This window comes from Sciurus carolinensis, chromosome 1 (genome assembly GCF_902686445.1).
Source record: "Sciurus carolinensis chromosome 1, mSciCar1.2, whole genome shotgun sequence".
NCBI lineage: Eukaryota > Metazoa > Chordata > Mammalia > Rodentia > Sciuridae > Sciurus > Sciurus carolinensis.
In genome coordinates this window covers 163,221,706-163,234,367 of record NC_062213.1, presented here as the reverse complement: position 1 = coordinate 163,234,367, position 12,662 = coordinate 163,221,706, and the positions used below count along the sequence as shown (strand labels likewise).

The 12,662-nt window shown below is 41.7% G+C and overlaps 1 protein-coding gene across 3 annotated transcripts in view; it reads right to left on the bottom strand.

Moving 5' to 3' along the window:
- Positions 1–12,662, bottom strand: part of Dab1 (DAB adaptor protein 1) — an 872,128-nt gene that overhangs the window by 530,488 nt on the left and 328,978 nt on the right. The gene's annotated exons all lie outside the window — the stretch shown is intronic.

Sequence of the window (12,662 nt, the reverse complement as noted above, 5' to 3'; positions counted from 1 at the left end):
GGGAGAAAGGTGTGGAGAGCAGGAGCCTGGGGTTCATGTGGAACCCGGCCTGAGGGGCACCCCTCTAGTCACAGAGCAGGGGCAACCTTGGCAGCATTCTAGTGGAGTCACATTTGATCCTGTTTCCCTGGGGAGGTATGGAAAGTGTAGACATGGATCAAGAGGGAGACTGGGAAGATGTAAAGCTTTTATGACACCCATGGTCCTCTGAGGACAACACAGCCGGCTTTGCAGGGCCACTTGGAAGTGCCAGAGTTGGCCACCAAACAAGGAGAGGGAAACTGTGGGAAAGAGCTGCCATTATGGTTTTGCGGGGAGGAAAGGGCAGGGCAGGGCAGGGCAGGGCAGGGCAGGGCAGGGCAAGCAGGCTTGGGATTGGCTGGTTGCAGTAACTTCAGCATGGCCTGGGGCACAGGGACTGTCTCCTGTTTCTACTACCTGGCCTGGGTGAGTAGGCAGGTGGGTAGTGACCCAGAGTATCAGAACCCAGGAAGAAAATGGGTGGGAGTCTGGACATCATTGGGTTTTTAAGAAAGGAACGGACCAGTCTCTGACCAGGGTCTCAGAACGGGGAGCAGGACCCAACATCCAGACTAGATTTCGAGTGGCCATTCCACTTCTGCTTATATCTCTCCAAGGAGGCAGAACTCACTATCTCCCCAACAGCTCTCCCCATCTCTGGCCACCTGATGGGGAGAACCTGCTTTCTGACCCCCACCTAATTCCTATCCTCCTTCAGTTTCTACTCCTTGTTCCTGGTTTTCCTTGGAAGACACTTAAACTAAGCCCTACCCTTCTTCCGCACAATGCCAACTCTTCCAACAGCTGAAGCCAGAGTCTTCTCTCCCCGGGTTTTCCAGTCCATCTTTGTTTGAGAAGTTCAACCCCTCTTCTCCTTATTTTACCTCTGTCTTAACTTCCTAGTCTGAACAGAGAGAGGTAGTTGACTGAAAAGATGCTAAGACCTCACAGGGACTTAGCCATGGAGTTGGGACCAATGGCAATTTACTACAGCTTGTGGTCACTGAGCATCAACCATTCACCAAGCATCACAGTGGTGCTCCATAGCCTACTCGTCCACCCAACCATGAATCCCATTTATACCTGGGTTCATTGAGGTCCAGAGGGGTGAAGAGACTAGTCCCAAGGTCACTAGGCTTATACCCCAGGAGCTGGCACAGGGCACAGGGCCTCTGACTGAGTTCATACAAGGGAACTTCCATTTCCTGACCCAGTCACATTGGGCACTGAGGGGACACAACTGAGAAAACTGCATTCTGAGCCAAAGCAAGAGAGTAGTCTATCAACCTGTGGGACCCTCTCTGGACCTCTGCAGAGACGCCTCAGACTCAAATACCCGCTGGTTAAATCTGTGGGGCTGGTGGAACTCCTTGTCAAACGTACAGTCATATTTTGTCACTTTAAGAAATCAAGACAATTTCTGCACTTGACAAAGGTAAAATCTTTTAAAGCTTTGGAGGGTTGGAAAAGGGAATCAAAACGACATTAATAGAATGACATATTTTTAGTGTAACACTTCAGAGAAAACTCTAGGGAAACAAAAAATAAAATGAACGACCTAAATATGGTTCTTTTTTTTTTTTTTTTTAATACTATGAGCTTCAAAGGAGTGGGCTGTGCTGGATATTTGAGTGCCCTAAATCTGTAAAGGATTTGAATACAATGGGAAGTGTTTTGGACGGAATCTCTGCTTCAGTCTGGTAAACTGTGTCTGCTTGAATGTGGGGTCACCTACTTCTGAGCTGAGTGACTGTGGGTCACTTCTGACTGAGTGACCTTTCTGGGTCTCAGTATCCTAATCTGTAAAGTAAGGGTGTTGGTGCTGATCTCACAGAATGGTGGTATTTATATGAATTCAATTCATATGAAATTTATATTAAACATTTAACATTTCTAATGTATTTTATTAAAGCTGTATTTAATATTTGTATTAACTTGATATTTACTCAAATGAATGGAAAGCATGGCATGTGACAGGAATGTCCCAAAGGAAAATAAAAAGACTTTCCTTTAATTTATTCACAGGGTTTTTATTTGCATATTGGACAAATGACTTAGAATGATTCCTAAAGTGTCAAGTTCCCAAGAAATAGGCTGTCTTAGTCAGACTGGGCTGCTATAATGAAATACTGTGGACCAGATGGTTTAAGCAGGAATCAGTCTCACAGTTCTGTGACTGGGACACCTAAGATCAAAATGCCCGCTGATCTGGCTACTGGTGCAGAGATGGCCAGGCCAGTGCATCCTCCCATGGCACAGAGCAAGCAAGCTCTGGGTTCCTGCTCTTCATGGGGCCTCTGCCTTCAGTGAATTCATCCACACCTGATTACCTCCTCCCAAAGACCTCACCTCCAAACATTGTCACCTTGGGAATTAGAACTTCTGCATTCGGATTTCAAAACTAGGGAGATACGTGCACATGTTAACATCAAGTCCACAGACGACTGAGTGTTGAATGGGTATGAGCTTCCTCCTTGAAGGTGCTGGTGTTGGAGGCTGTCTGGGTTGCCAGGAGACCTGGACCCTGCTTCTGGGTACACTGCAGGGGAGGTGTGTCCCCAACAGTCATGACAGTCCCTGTCTTCTTTATTAACAGGTCCCTGACTTTGTTTTGGTCACTGCTGGCCATTGACATGGGGAAATTGAGCTCAGGCTGACACCATGAGTCATGATTGGTCAAAATTAACTAGAACAGTTTCATTCCTATTTGGAGGTAATTTAGCAATGGGCCTAGTACCAATTCTGGCCACTGAAACAAGAGGGGGTGCTCCAGGAAAAGATTTCCCCTGATGAAAATCCCTTTTCTCTCTTGAATGTTGGAAAGTGAGGATATGATACCTGAAAGAAGGCAGCCTTTTCATAACCAGTAGTGAAAATACCCACAAAATTGGAACAGTGAACCCAGAATGCAGGACTCAAGATCTATTGAGTTAAGAGGCCTGGAATTGCCTACCAGGTCATTCTAGTTATGTGATGTAATAAACACTAACATGTTTAGCTACTTTTATCCAGACCATCTGTTACAGTAGTCAAAGGCATCCTAAGAGACACAAAGTTCACTCTGTGACTCTAAACACTTGCTCTTTGTGGGCCTCAGTTTCCTCTTGTTTTAAATGTTGGGGTTGGATTAGATTCCTATTGGTACATGAGGAATCTATGGGCCAGATTCAGCTTAGCACTCATGTTTAGTTCACCCCATGTATAACTACATCATTCATACTGAAAAATGGAAAATGTGACTCTAGAGTTTTCTAAATATTTTCTAACTACCCTTATGAGTTTCCAGTCCCATGGGAGAGTGGAGAAAAAATGAATCTTGACAGTCACATCTTCATTTCTTCTGGTATGAAGAATGTCTTGTATATCTTTGGTCTTCTTTGTAAATGTTCATGATCAAAGGTTAAAGTGTGGGCCTTGCCTGCCCTCATGGCCTTTGGGCTAGCTGGTTTTTTTTTTTTTTTTTCCCCTAGATCCTTTGTAGAATCTCAGGGTTGATTGTGGTCCTCCATTTTTATAGTATCTGAAAAGGTATAGCAGGTCTTTCTGGGTTTTTGGAATACCCTTCTGTTTATGTAGCTGAAATATTTAGTGCTGAATGGAGTTTCTGCACTTTGTCACCACAATACCATGTCTTTTCTAGATGCCTGGACTTGACAAATTCCCCTGCATGGGGAAACCTAGGGCCTGGACAGGCCTCAGGGAAGCAGACGTATTACTCAGAGCTAGTATCCCAAACACCTACACACACACACACACACACACACACACACAAGTATTATATTATATCCTCTCTTCTGGGACATGGTGCCAAGCCACATGCAGAACTTTCTCTAGAGCCTTATAGTCTTTCAGACAATACCCAGGGAAGGTTCCAGGTCCATGAGTTCCTATGACCCTCTTACCTGTCTGGATACTACTATCACTCATTCCCTGACTCATTGTCAAGACCCAGTTACAAGCTGGAGAGGAATTAGAATTCTGTCATCTCATTTCCTTATCTACTTCCTTGCTCTGATTTCTTCTTTCACACTCTCCTAGTACCAAGAGCCCAAATTCCCTTTTCCTTTCCCTGTGTGAAAGGGACTTGCTCTGTATCAAATCCTTCCCTATTAAGACTCATGTTGCAATGACAGACAGGCAAAGCAACCTTTAACCCAAAGAGGTAACAAATTGGGAGATTTCTACAAATTATACCATTGTACTGTACTTATTTTTAATATGCTGCCAATATTTTTGAAACACAATATTCTCTATATAAGTCTGGCTCTTATTTTTTTCTTGAAAATTAGCAGCTCTGGCAACATTTAACTTTCATTTTTTCATAGCATAATAATTGGCTCCTGCTGAATTGAGTCTTCCTCTTTTGAATTGTGCATGAAGTGCCTGGTTCTGCATAGACTTGGCCATTCCCCACTTGTCTTCGACCATGAAAACATCTTGTTCACATATTTATGCCCTCTTTCTAGAGCTTTGGTCATTTAAGTTTCTAAGATCCATTCCACATACAGAGTTCTGAGACTCCATGACCAATGACTTCCTCCAACACCCAGCACCACACTAAGCAGAGCCAGGGAATATGACACATCCTACCTGGGCATAAGCGTGATCAGCATGCCAGCACAGAGGAGGTTACAGATCAGCATACAATCTCATTAAGGAGGTGCACCTTGCACTCATTTTAAAATAAGAAGAAAGGCTAATCAAATCCTCTAGGAGCTTTTTCACAGTTCTCTTCTATTCTTTGGACCAGCTGTCAGGCCATGGGCAGCTGACTTGGTTCACCTGGTCTAATGAAAAGGTATAATTACTGTGCACCATAGTCACATGAATTCAGTCCAACCATGAATCCTAACATCAGGAGAACTGATCCAAGGAATGGAAGATAGGCCTTCACATTTAGGTTGTTTATGATCTAATTGGAGAAACAAAGCAAAATAATAGAAAACAATATCCCATAGGAAAGAGATCGCAGGGCTTCAATGCCCCAAATCATGGGATCTTAGAGTTGGGAGGAGCCTTAGAACCTCTTCTCTCCCCATCATCAGCAGGCTCCCTTCCCTTCCTCCCTGAAACCACAAATCTTCCCACCCCTTTCTCTCCTAAGGCCTGAATGTTGGGTAAGCTAGAGTTCTCCATGTGGGTTCCCATAAGTCTGCATTGTCTGCATCTATTTCCGGCTCCCCTGTTGGCTAGGGAATGTGATACACATGTCTTCCCCTGCCCCTGTTTTTCCAGTATCCTCTACCCTTTGTTTTAAACAAAGTTCTTGAGAGAACTAGGCCAGCACCCCACTTTATGTGATCCTGATGAGATGGCTGGTTTTCATCACCCATAGCCTCCTTCTGGTGGGGAAAAAAATTAGACCAGGTTTTTTCTCGAGGAAGTATGAATCTTAAGGGGAGTGACACAGGAACATCAAAAGTCTGACCCAGTGTTTCTGAAGGCTGAGGCAGGAGGATTCGAGTTCAAAGCCAGCTCAGCAACTTAGCAAGGCCCTAAGCAACTCAGTGAGATCCTGTCTCTAAATAAAATGTAAAAAAAAGGGCTGGGGATATGGCTCAGTGGTTTAGCACCCCTGGGTTCACTTTCCAATACCAAAAAAAAAAAAAAGAATTGGAGACTGAATATCTGCATCATTCTCCCAGCAGAGTCTATTTGTTTCTAGTCCCATGATGCAATGACCTGTCCTGTTTCTCTCCTCCCTTGGAAGGTCAATCCTTCCTCAACTCTGACAACTCCTGGATACCTTCCTTTCCTTTCTTCCTTTTGTCTTTTCTATGTTAGAAGGAGTCATTTCTCTTTTGTTTACAATTATGATCAAATCTTCTTCAACATGTTGTCTATCAGAGAGTCTAGTATGTATTAACCTCTGGGGACAAAATGTAAAAATATCTTTAAGTGAATAAACTCCCCACCAATGCTGGCATCCATTCTATAGCATTCCAAACAGATCACCATCCCTCTATATTAGGACACAGCTAGCAACAGAGAACTCTGTATCTCACTGGACAGTTCAGGTCATTTGGAAAATTGTCCCAAATGCATTTTATCATATAGTCTCAGTTGTTAGAAAGTTTTTCTTAAATGAGTTAAAATCTTATTCACATTAACTTTCCCCCAACTATTTCTTGTTCTTTGCTGGGTCCATGAGAATTCTTCCATCAGATAATTTCAGAGTCAGGGCTAGCAACATCTACAGAGTTTCAGGGCTTGCTAAGATGTCTCTAAGGGATAATAATATCTCACATTTGAAAGGCAAATAACACCTAGAGGGTTTTCAAAGCTCTTTCCCAACCATTAGGTAATTTATTCTCACAAAAACTCTAAAACACAGATTGCTATGGGATTACTAGTCTCCATTTTGCATATCAGGAGACTATCCCAAAAAGATTGTATAATTTCTTTTCCAGGTCACATAACTAATAAAGGGCAGAGTTGAGATGCACCGCCTGATCTTTATGGCTTAATTCTTCCCTTCCTCAGTTCTGCCACGAGTCCCTTCCCACAAGATTATAATAGTAATCTCCATGATGGAGATATGATTTTAAAGGGATTTCCTGCCTCAGTCACTCTGCTGCAGGTCAGTTTAAAATCTTTGCTCTCATTCTTTTATTATCCAAGAGAGAGATGATGGCTTCTGTTGTAGAGTGGGGAAACTGAGACTCAGCACAGAGAATGGACTTGCCCAGAGTCACTAAAGCTGACACCTCAAAGCTGACATCGAAACCCAGTTGAAGAACTGAGACATCAGACACGTTAGGAGGTGGATCCTGCTTGTGTGAACAGCCTGGCTCGGTACCAGAGAAGCCCCCATTCCTTTTCCACCTCTCATTTTTAGGACCCAGCAAGATCAGCAGTACTCCCTTGCAGCCCATCCCTGCGACTCTGGGGAACTTTGTTGCTTTTCTCTCCCAGTTCCAAAGGTTTCCTCTGCCCCTCTCTTCACATCATTACATTAGCCATCCCACAGTTTTGTTGATATCTTTTGTGGCTGAGTGACTTCGGCTGGAAGATGGGAGACTGTCTAGACACATGGGAGGCATTCAGGTGGTTTTAATTTCTCCATCTGTGGGCAGCATGGACTTCACATGGAGTGTGCATCCCACAGCTGTGTAAAGTCCAAGAAGAAACATCGGCTTTCTCTCACTCTGCTTCTCCTCTAGGCCCCTCCCTACAAAGGGATAGTGTTTTCTTAAAGTTCATCTGCAACATTCTGTTCTCAGCACTGATGACACTATAAAATTATGGTAAAGTTAATTATGGGGAAATTAAAATGGAAGTGCTATCTAAATTCTTAGGACGTCCACATTACTATCAAATGAGTTTATTGTGATTAAAATGATTAATGACATTCCAGTAAATACTAGAGAATTAAAATAATGAATACAAAGAAGATGAAAGTCTTATCATCATTAAGGTACATCAAGGAAAAAGTGAAGGCTCTCCTTATCTGCTTCCATTAAGGAAAAAGACTCAGAGCAAATAAAGAAAATTATTTGAATCTTGGCAAATACCAAAATCTAGGGGCTCGTTTTCTTATTTATGTAACATTTGGAAGCGACAGATATTGTACAAGAGGAAAAACAATAACTCACATGTGATTTAAACTGAATTGACACACCAGTGGAACAGAACTGAACAGTCAATACAAGATCCAAGCTTATTATGACATTTTAAGCATACAATAAGTGGGGCATTTTAAAACTGGGGAAAAGGGTGGATTATTAAATAAAGGTAGTGTGACAATTAGACCTTTGATGGAGAGAAGATAACCACCTTCCATCTTATCCTTAAATAGATTCCAAAGCAAAATAACTAGATGAAAATACATGTGTTGATTTCTATATAGTGTCATGAAAGACAAGACATTAGAAAGTACTGTTACAAAAATAGAAATCAGAAAGATATCCATAGATTTAATAAGATATAATTTAAACTAAACAAAAGACAAGTAATGAGCTAGGGAGAACCTAAAATATACTTGAAAGATAAAGGATAAACATCTAAAAGAATAAACATCTTTGGTTCTTTTAAGATATAAAGGATGTCTTTGGTATATAAAGATCATCTAGTAATAAAGAAAACCCAAGTTCTCTCATTCAAAAATGAATGAAGGATTCGAAAGAAGAAATATAAGTAATCAACAGAACTATGAAAACATTTCCCCTTCAGAAGGAGGAAATTAGTGCCAGGCAAAAATAACAACTTATTTACCAATTTGGTCACAATTTTAAAAGCCTTTCAGTAAACAGTGGGAGACAGGGAGATAGATGAACCCTCTTAAACTCTTCTGGAAGAAAAAGAGTTGGCACAAATATGTAGAAGACAATTTGGAAAAAAAAACATATTACATACTATATTGGTTGGCTAGGGCTGCCTAACAAAATACCCTAGACTGGATGGTTAACTAAGACAGATTGATTTTCTCAGAGTTCTAGAAGCCAGAGGCTCAAGATCAATGTGTTATCAGGATTGTTCTGAGGTCTCTCTCCTTGGCTTGCAGATGGCTTCCTCTAGCTGCTTCTCTGTGTGGTCTTTCTTCTGTCACTCATCTCCCTGGTGTCTCTTCCTTTTCTCAAAATGGCACCATTTTGAATTAGGGCCTTGTATTGGTCATCTTTCTGTCACTAAATACCTGACATGGGTTACTTCTAAAGAAAAGGGGGGTTATTAGCTCCATTTTTGAAGTTCAAATCTCAGATCAAGTGGCCTTATTTTTTGGGCTCTGGTGAGGATAGTGATTGGCAGCATCTAAGGTGTGTGTGGTAGAGAGGAAGTCACATCTTGAGTTGGGAAGCAGAGAGAGAGTCCCACTATTCCTTCTGAGGACATGCACCCCTTGACCTGAGGACCTTTCACTAAGTCTCACCTCTTGAAGTTACACACCACCTCCCAACAGCACCACCCTGGGGATCAAATCTCCAATCACAATGGACTCTGGGGGACCATATAACTTCATGTAATTATAATCACCTCTTTAAAAGTCCTATCTCCAAATGTAGTGACATGGGGGTTAGGTCTTTAACATGAATTTGGAGGTGGAGGGAACACGGTTTAGTATAAACATATGTAAACACACACAGACATGCACTAAAATACCCTTAATCCTGCAATTTTGCTTCCAGAATAGTATCCCAAAGAGCAAAAATACCAAACAGACAAAAACTTTGTTCTAAAGCTTACAGATCTCTCATCCTATATCCTATTTTCTAACCTTCTTTTTCCTTTTAGGTAAAATTGGTGACAAAATACTAATCAGATTGTTTCAAGGCAGAGTCTAAGAATTTATTTTTTAAAATTAAACTTCCTAAGTGCTTCTGATAAGGTGACAGTAAAGTCACTTTGCAAAGATGATGAAAAGTGTCAGGCATCGTTGTCTAACCTGTCACTACCATCCCACTACCCTGAAGCCTGATGGAATCCCACTAACGGGCAGCCCTCCTAGTGTTGAGCACCTGGGCTGTTGAGTCAGACAGCTCCAGCTGGAATTCACCCCGTTGCTTATTGCCTCTGTGACCTTGAGAAAATCCTTTACCTTCTCAGAGTCCCAGTCTCTACTGTCTGTAAAATGTAGAAAATAATACCTAACTAGCACAGTGGTCTAAGGATTAGAGATAATTTAAGACATGTGGTGACTGGCACATGTTAAATGTCCAGGAAACGTGCCATCTTGTTATTATCTTCACCACCATCAACACTCACAGAATGAACGGACCAGCCGATTTATAAAGGCAATACCAAGGCCTAGCCATATCCATACCAAAGTTATTTCAAGAAGGTGACGTTCTGGGTGGGGACCAGTATATGCTAGAGGAAATGGTATAGGTTTCAGAGATCAATAGGTCTGGATTCAAATCCTAACTTGACCAACCTGTTATGGGCCAGGCTATGTGGGCAATGAACAAACAGATTCCAGATTACCCTGAGAATCCATATCATGTAGGAAATGCTTCTCCCTTCAGAACACCCCGCCTCTGTACCCATCAATAGATGCTTAGCATAGCATGTTTGGCAATGAAAAATGACAATTCTTATATAATATAAAATTTTTCTCTTTCTGGTTCCTATTTTTCTTGAACAATATACCCTGTCAGAGAATGATTGTCTAGATTTTAGTAACCATTCTTTAACTTTTACCTAAGGTCATTTTGACCCACTTCCCCTCTGCTTATGATTTTAGATCTCATGAGTTAGTCTGTAGTTTTAAATCATAGCAACAGTCACTTAATGATTAATGTACTTTACTTATGGTATAAAACCCCTGCAACCCTTCACTCGGGCTGTCCTCCCAGTAGCCATTTTGGGCATTGTGTGAGACAGTCAGCCAGTCGGCTAGAAGAGACTCTCAAATTCTCAGTGGTGATCAGTCTCTTCTTTAGTTGCTCTCCACAATACACCTGACAAAGTGGGTAAATTTAGGCACGGGTGTCCTTTCTCAGACTCAGTTTCTTCGTCTGTGAAGTGGATTGATGAGTTTCACTTCACAGCATGACTCTGAGGCATACATATATAACCCCATACACTGTATTGTACAGTGTCCACACACAGTACAAAAGTAACAAGTGCAATCTATTTTTTTTTTTTTTGTCATTACCAGTGCACATCTGCCTCAGACAGGTGTGCAAATGTTGGCAGCGTCAGAGGCTGTGGAGAAATCGTCTAGAGCAAAACTCTGATGAGTGGGTGTAGTGGAGTCTTTCATTCTTTAGAGACCCATGGGAAGGAAGAGAACTAATACGTTATTTCATCTGTTACCTTTACACTAGAGGATCCCAGGCTACAAATACATTCTGTGATGTTTTTCTCAGATAAGTTACAAATATGCCCCGACTTGCCTTGAAAGGATTTCTGCAATCTAATAGGCTGGGGTGTCAGTCCTGATAGTGTGAAATCCCTTTAGCAGAAAGCCAGGGACTGTCAGTGGGGCTGGGCCCTTCCTGAGTGCCAGCCCTTAAAGAGGAAGATAAGGGAGGTTTTCCAAATAGGAACATCTGGAAATGGAATGGAGGCTCTGAGGAGTAGGAGCACTCATTTTTCAAGACTGCCTTAGGCCATGTGTTCCGAGGAAGACATTTCTGAGCACAGGAATCGTGGGTTGGAGGCATAACTCCTAGGATCTTAACAAACGAAGCCCCTGGGTTTGCTTCGGGAGCACCTGGGTCTCTTCTCTCCTCAGGAAGTTTGGAAAGGCCAGCCAGAGAGGTGGTTGATTGGAGTGTGAGGCACAGAAAAGGCAAATCTTCACTGAAAAGAACTGGGAATATTATTCCAATTAACACAGATGTCACATGGGATTCTTTAGGTGACTGATGAAATTTAAATTGGTTGTCATATTAGTAGGGAGTTTTCAGGTCATAGACAATAGAAAACCAGGTTGAACTACTTTAAGAATGTCAAAAAACACACATAACATAAAATTTACCATCTATATTAGTCAGCATGGGATGCCATAACAATACCACAGAATCAGTGGCTTAAACTACACAAATTTGTTTTCTGGCAGTTACGGAGGTAGGAAGTCTAAGGTCAAGGTGTTAGCAGTGCTGGCTTCTGGTGAGCAGTTTAATGTCTTTTTTAATTTTTTTTTAATCTTTTTTTTGTACTGGGGATTGAACCCAGGGCCTCACCCATGACGCTCTACCACTGAGGTTCATCCCCACTTTTATTTTCAGACAGGGTCTTGCTAGGTTGCTGAGGCTAGCCTCTCATCCTCTGACTCAGCCTCCTGGGCAGCTAGATCATAGGCATGTGCCCGCATACCAGCAATGGTGTCTGGTTTTTTACAGTGACTTCCTCCCATGTCCTCTCATGGCCTCTCTTCTGTGCCAGTAATCTCCCCACTTTCCCTTTTGTTGTAAGGATATTGGTTACTTTGACTCAGGGACCCACACTTATGACCTTATTCAACCTTAATGACCTTCTTAGGGGTCTTATCTCCAAATACAGTCATATCAGAGGGTTGGAGCTTCAACATGTGAATTTTAGAAGAACATTCTGTCCATAGCACCATCTTTATCATTTTTTAAAATTGCATAGTGACACTGAGTACTTTCATAATGTTGGACAACCATCACCAACAACCATCTTCAGAACTTTTTTATCTTGCAAAAATGAGACTCCCTATTAACTGAACCATCATTTCCCATTACTCCCCAGTAACCCAGTAACCATTTGCTTGATGAACTTTACTTCACTTTCCTTGATGAAAAGTATTTGCCTTTTCTGATCAGATTATTTCATTTAGTGTAATGTCTTCAAATTTATCCACATTGTAGCATGTAGCAGAACTTCCATTCTTTTAAAGAATGAATAGCATCCCATTTTATGGATATACCACATTTTGTTTATATATTCATCTGTCCATGGGCACTTGGGTTGCTTTCCCATTTTAGTGATTGTGAATATTGCTGCAATAATCACAATCGCCGAATCAAACTAATTTGTAAACCTCATACATGAATGTTTCCTGTGATTGTGGTAATGGCTTCATAATGTACCCAAACATTAAAATTTATCAAATTATACATTTTACATATGTGTAGATCACAGGATGCCAATTATTCTCCAATGTAGTTCTAAAAGACAAGAAGAAGGAATTCTTTTGGCACATGACTGGGAACTTCAGGAGAGCAGTGTCCTTC